At 36.7% G+C, this 10,411-nt stretch overlaps 1 non-coding gene across 1 annotated transcript; it reads right to left on the bottom strand.

Annotated features, from left to right (window-relative positions):
* Positions 1-3,005: 3,005 nt before the first annotated feature.
* On the bottom strand, positions 3,006-3,112 carry LOC122122653. The gene has a single exon (XR_006150191.1). It is a non-coding gene; the product is annotated as a U6 spliceosomal RNA (small nuclear RNA).
* Positions 3,113-10,411: the final 7,299 nt, after the last annotated feature.

Here is a 10,411-nt window from a genome sequence, read left to right as displayed (position 1 = left end):
CAACCTCCAATCACTTGGAATTACCAGTCTTTACCACCATACCTGATTCCTTGGATATTTTTGATAAGAATTATAACAGTTAAGAAGTAGTATCATAGTAATTTTGAATTACATTTCTCTAATGAACTCCTCACAAAGCATTAAGCCAGCATAGAAGTTGTATTAAATACAAATTTGTAAATCCACAGGCGATTTTCATGGCTTTTTGGAAAACATGTTTATTCAGAAATTTTGCTCATTTTTAATCAAGTTTCTTGTTAATCTCATCTTTAATCTCTCTATAGAAAATCAATAATTAATTCAAGGTAGTAGAAAGGAAAAAAATTAAGCAGCTCCTAACATTTTTAATTTTTTAATAACATGATATTGCTTAAATCATTTTCTGTTAACGCTTGAGACTATATAACTCAATTTAGTTAGACCTTTTACAAGGCTATATATATTTTATTTATTTTACTTTGTTCTTACCAAAGCCTGCATGACTCATTTCACTTGGTTTCTTTCAGTCTCATGTAGTTCAGATTTCAAATTGAAGAATAAATGGAAGAAAGCAAACAAAAAATATAGTTCCCCTCATCTGATGATGAGGAAAGTGTTCATCCTTCTAAGGACCTATGATAGAATATCAAAAAGACAATTTATTCTTCTAGGTTTTCCTTATCTTTGTGATGTAACGTAAATGATGTAAAACACAACATACTGCTTAGATACTTTGATGTTTTATCAGATTTGCACATTTTCATATGGATTTCACCTCAGTCTACAACCTTCATTCATCGTTCTGTCTCTGATATTTTTGCACTATCACGACATAAGATAACTAGTTTGATTTACAGCATAAGAAGTTATCCACCTGGCTTCCTTGGAAGCAGAGCATGGTCAATAGATATTACTTCTGGTTGCTCACACTACATGTAATGGTTTCTGTACTACTTATCACATACTATTTAGTACTTAAAAAAGAATGCTGGCTAAACTCAAAGCTCATTCATAGGTTTATGTTAAGTGTTTCACAAGTTTTATTCTCTTAATTCTTAAGATAACATTTGCTATAATGCTAATGTTATTACCATTGTAGTGTTGGGAAAAATTGTAGTTAAAGACAGTAAGTGCATGGCCCAAAGACACGCACAGTGAGGAAGGAAATGAATCAAAGTTTCCAAAAGTCTTTCAGCAATACCAAGAATGTGGGTAAAATCTCTCCATTCTCTTACACTCTCAATTCAATATTCATATTGTCCAGGAAATAACAGCCTAGCAAATATTGCCCATAGTGATTGTTTTTTGTCACATTTTGTCTTCAATACAGACTGTGTTGGTGACATTGGGTTATCATGCACAGAGCTGAGCTTACAAATTGAGGTCTGAAGACAGCCAAATTTCTTCTGTCCCACAGTTCCAGTTTCTTTTTTAAAAAGTACTAAAACTTTTAAATATCATCACTTACTCTCTTTTAATCTCCAAACGAATTAAATTGGCATATAATCACTCCAAAAGTCTTTCAAATTAGATGATAAAACAGGCCTCCATGAAATAAATTTTCTTTTACTTTTAAAATTATTCTAAAAGCCTTGTGCTGGTTGGTCACACCTATAATCCTATCTACTCTGAATATTTGCTCAGGAGATTGAGATCTGTGGATAACACTTGGGAACCAATCAGCGCCAAAAAAAAAAAAAAAAAAACAAACCTTCATGAAATTATTTTTCAAAATGTTTACTGAAGTAGCAAAGAGCCAGGAATTGAGGTGTAGCTTATATAGTAGCTCACCAATCTAGACAGGAAAGGCCTAACAAGACCTTGAAGCCCCGATATTAAACTCTGAGCACACCAATATACATGCATGGCGTGTGTTCGCATGCACGTGTGTGTTCGCTTGCGTGCTGCCACGCACACACACACACACACACACACACACACACACACACATTTATTCAAATTACCTTCATATCAGTGTTCTGCATTAATTTCTTTGTTAACGATATTATATGGGTAAAATAGAGGAAATAAACTCTTTCATCTCAGAACATTTTGTATGTTTTTTTTGTAATAATACTGTGCAGAGGGGTCACATTTACAAGAACAAGGAAACTCGTATGTTTCCTAACAAGCATTGTTACCTTCTCCTTTATATTTCCCCTATCATCCCTTCCCTCACACCTCCACAAGTACACTCCCCTTACCCTTCCTTCCTCTGCCTAAATTGTAAAGTTCATTTTTCAACATAGTGTCTTGTGCATCTCATTGTTACAATAGGTCAACCTGTATCCCTATTTGAGCATTTTTTCCCTTCCCCTCCCCAAATTAGAGAAGCATACATACAAGATGTAAGTGCACCAACTTCAAATACAGAGAAAACAGGGGTTATAGCATTGGGAGAAACATACAGAGAAACCAAAAAAAAAAAAAAAAAAATGACATCGCACATTATAAGTACGTTAGAAACAATAGCAAGAAACAAAAAACCACTAGTGTCCCTATCTTGGGGTTCAATTTCTTTAACATCATCTGATCTGGTTATATTCACATATCTTTTGAAATTTTCTGCTTATCCCAGACATAAATTCGTTATTGAAAATAAGGGAAATCATGAGACCTATGTTTCTTTGGACTTGGCTTACTTCACTCAATATTTTTTTTTCCATTTCCTAACAAATTGGGAGATGTCATTCTTTCTGATGGAGGCATACAATTCCATTGTGTATATATACCACATTTAATTGATCCATTCATCTAATGGGTGCATCTGGTTTGGTTCTATATCTTAGCTATCGTAAATAATGTTTCAATAACTATCGTTGTGTTGGTAGTTTCAGTATGGTCTTGTTTATGATCATTTGAGTAAATCCCCAAAAGTGGGATTACTGTGTCATAGGGAAGGTTTATGTGGATTCTTCTGAGGAACCTCCATACTGCTTTCCAAAGTAGTTGAACAAGTTTACACTCCCACCAAGAAGGCAGTATGGTTCCTTTGTTGCCACATACCTTTCAGCAGCTGTTGTTGTAAAAATATGGAACGCTCCAAGAATTTGCATGTCATCCTTGTGCAGGGTGCATGCTAATCTTCTCTGTATCATTCCTATCATTCCAATGTTAGTGTATGTGATGCTAAATTGAGCACAGTACATTTATTATATAGAAAGTATAATTTTTATTGATTTTATTAAACTAGACAATTCAACAAAAATTAGGTTCAAAAGAATAGTTGTGAAATTTTAGAATCATGTATTTCTTACATAAGCACACATTTAAGAATAAAATCAATATAGACATGCCAAAAACAAAATAATTCCTGATATTTGTAGTTCAAGAGATGTGTAGGAGGAAGAATTCAATTATTCTATACAAGGCACCTGTCAAAATGAACATTGCAGCAACTCTTAAGTTTTAATGTTTTAAATATGCTTAATTTTGGGATTTTGCTTATATATGCCAAAAATAGGACTGTTTGGCAGGTCTAAAACTTTTCTGTAAAGTATTTAAGATTTTTGGTAGCAGACATTAAGTACTAAGTATGTACATTTCAGAGTTTATGAAAACTTTATTAATGAGAAGTTGCAAAGTCTTTGTGTAAAGAAGCAGAGTGAAGAGTTAAGATTTTAACTACACAGTTTCTGTTAAAACTTTAGGAATTCCTTTATTTATTAGCAAGGAATAAATGATGATATAACCTATGATGTACACATGTATGTTTCTATTCACACACATACATATACACATGTATACATGCAGACATGGAGAAAGACACATAATTTCAGCCAACACAATTTTCACCAGTTATTGAATATGACTTAAACGGAATACTTGGAACAATATATATTGAAGATGTATTTGTCCCTAAGAGTTCATTTACCACTCCTCTTATCTCTTAAAACAGGTAGTTTTAGAGAGATTTGACTTACAAAATGCAGTACAAGTGATAGCAAGTCACTTGGAAACCTCAGTAAGTATAATTCATATGGTGTCTCCCTGCTCCTCAGGTAATGCTTACTCTTGTAGACACTCTCAACAACCAAAGTAGCAGGAGAATACCCTGGTAAAGAGTAAAGTAATAAGGGTTTAAATGGCATCCTTACTTGAGCTCTTTTTCCAACAACCAGCATGAATTCCTAGGCAGATGAGTGAGTCCTCAGAAAACTGGACTCTACATATACATTTAACTAACCCATGTGAAAATTCCTATGTGAGAAATGCTGACTGAGGTCTTGCTGATTTCCTGGCCAAGAAAACAAGAAAAAAAAGAAAGTATTTTTAATGTTTTAAAGTTTGAGAATAATTTGTAACCTGTCAATAAATGTGTAGAACACAATTATACCAACTGACAAAAAAATGATGGCATTTATGTGCTCTTGGACTTGCCCAGTGATTTTAGATGTGTCTACACAGGTAGAATCAGCATAAATCAAGCCAGCATTTCTTCATTTAAGATATAAGGATACTGGTTGACCTATGTAACAATGAAATATACAAGACACTCTACCAGAGGATGGGTGAAGGGGGGAGGTGGAGAGGTTTGAAGGGAAGGGATGGTAGGGGAAAAACAAAGGAGGGGGTAGCAATGCTCAATAAGAAATGTACTCATTACCTTACTTACGTAACTGTAACCCATCTATACAGTATTTATAATAAAAATATATGTTAAAAAGATACAAGGAAAACTTCTCTGCTTATATGAAGATGTATTTGTCACTCAATATAAGTAAGGTATTGGCTTTAGAACCACAGGCTTATTACTTTGGATACTCAAAAACTCTACATGAACACAGTATATTATTTACATTAGAATCTGCCCACAAGCTAGTGCAGTATAATTGCTATGAGAATTTTTACTACATTCTATATGTATATGCACTATAAACAGATACAAATTATTTCAGATAAATTTTGTATGCAGTTTGTGGAAGGAATTTGGAGAGCAATTTTGAAAAGCACAAATTTCATCAAAAAGACCAGTCTGAAAATTGTAATGAGGAGCTAATACAGCATCATTGAAATAGTACGGAACTCCAAGGAGAAGTATGTGAATTGAGACAATATCAGAAAATGTAACAACCCAAGGACTTTTTAGACATGCAGCTGCTAGATTTCTCATGTAGAGCTTTCATAACATTTTGTGAAGCACAAATCAGAACCTCACTGAAGTGTAGATGGTTTTCCCTCAACTTTCTCTCATGATCAGTCACTATCAATCAACATATAGCTAATCTTGAATAATTCTCTAATAAAATGTTGATGGAGGGGCTGGAAGGTTGGCTCAGTGCTTGCCTTGCATGCATCAGGCCCTGGGCTCGATTCCTCGGGACCACATAAGCAGAAAAGAGCCAGAAGCTGCACGGTGGCTCAAGTGGTAGAGCACTAGCCTTGAGCTAAAAAGGTGAGGGACAGTGCCAGGGCCCAGAGTTCAGCCTGCATGACCGACAAAAAAAAAAAAAAAAAAAAAAAAAGTGACCAGGTACTAATACCTTGGTAGTCAAAATGTTGATGGAGTGTTTATATGCAGAAAACCTCGGAAGGCTAACTTTTCCAGTTAGGACAGTCTGTATTCTATGATCCAGCTGAGAGAAAACTAGGTAAACATCCATTTAGAACCTTCTGAATAATTCTGATTCTGCCCATATCACTTATCTATCCACACCTCTTCCCGAGTGAAAGGAATTGAAAAGAATTTGTCATTTAAAATTTAAATTTAGGGTTCCGGGAAGATAGCTGAGGAGAAGCTGGAAGCTCAACAAGCTCTCATATAGAAAGCAGTTTCAGTGCTCCAGTGAAGAGTCCTAAGCTAGAGAATCACACCAAGTGTGCAACCACAGTACAGAGTGTTAGGCCAGAGAGGAAAAATCCAGGCCAGGAGACAAATCTGAGCACTTGCCAACAGCCATGTTTGCGAATGTGGCAGGGGCAGTCGTGGCCGGAGCCACCATACCTGCAACACAGAGAGTCTATTACAAAGGCACCAGACACAGGAAGCAAGAGGATTCTACTCAACACCAGCAAGAACTGACAAGGAGCAGACATCTTCATCCTTCAGACCACAGGCCCAGATATGACCCAGGAACCAGACTCCTGTGTGAGTAGGAGCCTGTCTTCCTCACTCCTTCTCAGGGAACAGAGATGGGAAGGCTACCCCTCCCCGCCCACTACCGGAGATCTCCCTCTGTGATACTGGCAAAGGCCTGGCTGTGCAGCTAGCTCCAACTCAGTCCTTGGATGAAAACAAAAAGTCATTTAGCAGTTCACAGGAATCTAACCTGAACTTCCAGGCTCAGCTCCACCCAGGGAAAATTCACCCAGCCCAGTCCTGCAACAGCCCCAGGAGCGGCTTTCTTCACTGGATAAACAGAGCCACAGACTGCCCCTCCCTACAACAGTCTAGACAATCAATTGAAATTCAGTAACAGTAAACCCTGAGAATGGCTCCTGGCTGGGCTCTGTGACTACCTCAGAAGCTAGCCCCTCAGAGCAAAGCTACTGTTCAATGAAAGGCCTCAACACTACCCAGAACCTACCCCATCACAGCATCTCCAAAGTAGAAGAAACAACCATCACCCTCTTTTGGGATACTCAAAGCAGATATCTCTCCCATTGAACTAGCCTGGAAGGAGGATGACAATATCCTGGGTAAAGCAAAGCATTTTTCTGCCTACTCAAACAACCTGACTTAAGAAAACAATAAAGTTACAGGAAAGTAAAACACCACAAGCAGACCAGAGACTCCAAAAAGAGACTGGATATGGACACAAGGGAAATACAGGATCTTCCCATCTCACCCAAAAAAAGCAAAGAACTCTTTTGGTACCTTTAATTAATTTTTTTAATTGTGAAAAAACTTTACAAAGGGGTTACAATTACATGGACAAGATAATGAGTACATTTCTTATCAAGCATTGTAGCCACCTCCTTTTTTTTCCCCTTCCAAGCCTCCCCCTGCCCAGGAACCAAATCCTGCCCCCACCCCCCCACCAAAGTTGTAAAGTTCGTTTTCGACATGACAACTTGTACTTCTCATTGTTGCAACAGGTCCACCTGTATCCTTATATAAATGACTTGTTTTCCCCTTCCCCTTCACAAATTATACCGACATCAAATACATTGAAAGCAGGGGTTATAATGTGGGGGAGGGACATACAAAGCAACAAAGAAATAATCTTATAAATGCAATAGACACAAATGCATGAAAGAAAAAAACATTTAAATAAATATCTTAGGGTTCATTTTCCTAACATCACTTATCTGACCTTTTCTGCTTGACTGATACATATACTAACTATTGCAAATAAGGGCAACCATGGGATCTATGTTTCTTTGGGCTAGGCTTACTTCACTTAATATAATCTTTTCCAAGTCTTTCCATTTCCTAAAAAATGGGGCCAATGTCCTTCTTTCAAATGGAGGCATAGAATTCCAGTGTGTATATATACCACATTTTCTTGATCCATTCATCTACTGAGGGGCATCTGGGTTGGTTCCATATCTTAGCTATAGTAAATAATGCTGCAATAAACAAAGTTGTGCTGGTAGGTTTAGTGTGGTCTTGTTTGTAAACATTTGGGTAAATGCCCAATAGTGGGATTGCTGGATCATAGGGGAGCTCTATGTGGAGTCTTTTTTGAAACCTCCATACTACTTTCCAAAGTGGTTGAACAAGCTTACAGTCCCACCAACAATGAATTAAGGTTCCCTTCTGTCTACATCCGCTCCAGCATCTGTTATTATTAGAGTTCTTGATTTTTGCCATTCTAACTGGTGTGAGGTGGTATCTTAATGTTGTTTTGATTTGCATTTCTTTTATGGCTAGGGAGGTTGAGCGTTTCTTCATGTGTCCATTGGCCATCCTTCTTTCTTCTTCAGAGAAGTTTCTCTTTAAGCCTTTCGCCCACTTATTTATTGGGCAGTTGTTTCTTTGAGGATTTGTTGTTGGGGGGGATTTAATTTTTTGAGTTCCAAGTATATTTTAGATATGAGTCCCTTATCTGTTGTATGGCTAGTAAAGATCTTCTCCCAATCCGTGGGCTTTCTATTGATCTTGCTAGCTATGTCCTTTGCCAGGCAGTAGCTCTGCAATTGCATGCAATCCAGTTTGTCCAACCTTTTTTTGATTTTTTTGTTTTTCTGGGTCTCTAGTAAGAAAATTTTTAATATTTAACTTTAAAAATTGTTTTCTATTAACTTTTTCTCTTCCTCTTCTAATTTTTATTTTAGGGGTATATGTATGTGTGTGCTTTTTTTCATTTTTATTTAGCTCTACTGACCTTTTGACCCTTTTCTCCTTTCTTTCTCATTCTTTTCACTTTTTCTTCTCATTCATTCTTCTTTGCGTGATTTAATTGCTGTTCTCCTCATTCTCAGATATACCTGTAGTCGATTATTAGACGTTATCCCCCCTTGTACAACTTAATCCAGAAATTTATTACTGAATTCAAAACCTCTTAGAATTAAATTCCTTAATAGCCATACTACCTCTATATACCTATATAAAATTTTAAGCATTCTTATTTTTTAACTTTTCACATCTCCTTTCTATCCCTCCCCTTCTCTTATCCTATTCCCGTCCTTCTCTGAATATTGCGTTTTTAATTTGCATCATTCTTCAGTGTTTCACTTTTTAATTTTTAATTTTTGTTTCACTATTTTTGCTTGTCTCTTTTTCTCTTTCTTTTTTTCCCAGTCTCTACTATCATTCTATTGAACTTATTTCCCTCTACCTTTCCACATCCCTCTATTCTTATTTATATCCACACCTCTCACTAAACTTAATAATTTCTGGTTTGCCAAATTCTTTTTTGTGGTTCATAGCCTATTAATACATAGTTGTTTGATGTTGAAAAGTATATCTGTTGAACTAGATTACATCTGCAGGCTTTTGACTGTGCAACTACAGACTTTGTTGATGCTTGCCTTATGATAATTTTCTAGCACAAACTGGTGTTACTCTCATCCCAAATGGGCAGAATAAACCGGAAAAATACAAGAAAAATGGCAAGTCCGGGTATCTCAACTCCCACTCATGATAATCATGGACAGAACAGATGATGAATAATCCAGTGGAGAGCTCCCAAAAAGCTCTACAAACACTAATGGTAAACATGGTAAAAAAAAAATTGAAAATCTGCAAAGGACTCTGTGTGAGCATGATAGAGAGATAGGAGGCAAACCAAAGGTCAAAACAGGAAGCTCATAGGTGTGAGAAAGCTACTCAAAGACAGATAAAAGAATTGCATGAGCAGCTTGTGAACACTCAAAGAGAAATAAAGGAATTGTGTGAGTAGGCTGAGATCAGTCAAAGAGAACTACAGAAATTGCATGAACGTGAGGAAGCTAATCAAAGAGTAATAAAGGAATTGCAAGAATGGGATGAGCATAGACAAAGATCACAAGAGGCATTCATGGAATCCATAAACAGAGAGCTGATAGAAGTCAGGGAGTACACAAAGGGAATGCTGAATGGATCCCAACAGAAGGAATGGGAGTCCAAGGAAACCATAACCAATCCACCAAGTGATTTGAGAATAAACACTGAACACCAAATTAAGGAAGGAAAGAATTTCATACAAGATCTAAAACAAAGATCCATCAAAGAATTAGAAGCCATAAAAACTGACCAACTCGAAGGAAAAGAAAAAAAAAAAGTAGAAAGTCTGGATAGTAGGATAGGCCATGCAGAAGATTGAATTCTGAGGATAGAAGACAGCCTAGATATTATAGAGAAAGAACATACAACCATCCAAGACAAATCCAAGAAATATCATAGATCTATTCAACATTCAACCCTTGGAAGACACCATTAGAAGGCCTAATCTGAGGATAATGGGTGTAGAGGAACACCTAGAGCCAGAAGTCAATGGTCTAGGAAATTTGTTTAACAGGATCCTAGCAGAGAACTTCCCAAACATGCAAAAAGATAGGTCCATTCAGATACAAGAAGCTTTTAGAACTCCCAATAGACTAGACCAGAACAAGATATCCCATTGTCACATTATAATGCACAAAGGATTAATTCAGAACAAGGAAAGATCCTTAAAGTTGTCATGGAGAAAATATCAATCACCTATAAAGGGAAATGAATTAGAATCACCTCAGATTTCTCAGCAGAGACAATCAAAGCAAGAAGAGCCTAGAATGGTGTAAGCCATGCCCTAAAGACAAACAACTATCAACCAAGAATATTTTATCCAACTATACTCTCCTTAGTAATCGGAGGTCAAATAAAACCCTTCCATAGCAAACAAAAATTGAAACAATATATCCCCACCAAACCAGCCCTACAAAAGAATTTTAAAGATGTCCTACACAGAGAAAACCAACAAGACCACAATAAAGGCCAAGAAACAGCACCCAAACTGAGAATCCAAGAACCATAGGAAGAACACAGTTACAGCAGCCCCGAAGTAGTTAGATAAAATGGCAGGAACTC

Source organism: Dipodomys spectabilis, unplaced genomic scaffold (assembly GCF_019054845.1).
Source record: "Dipodomys spectabilis isolate Male_0828 unplaced genomic scaffold, ASM1905484v1 ptg000214l, whole genome shotgun sequence".
NCBI lineage: Eukaryota > Metazoa > Chordata > Mammalia > Rodentia > Heteromyidae > Dipodomys > Dipodomys spectabilis.
This window is presented reverse-complemented; position numbering and strand designations above follow the sequence as displayed.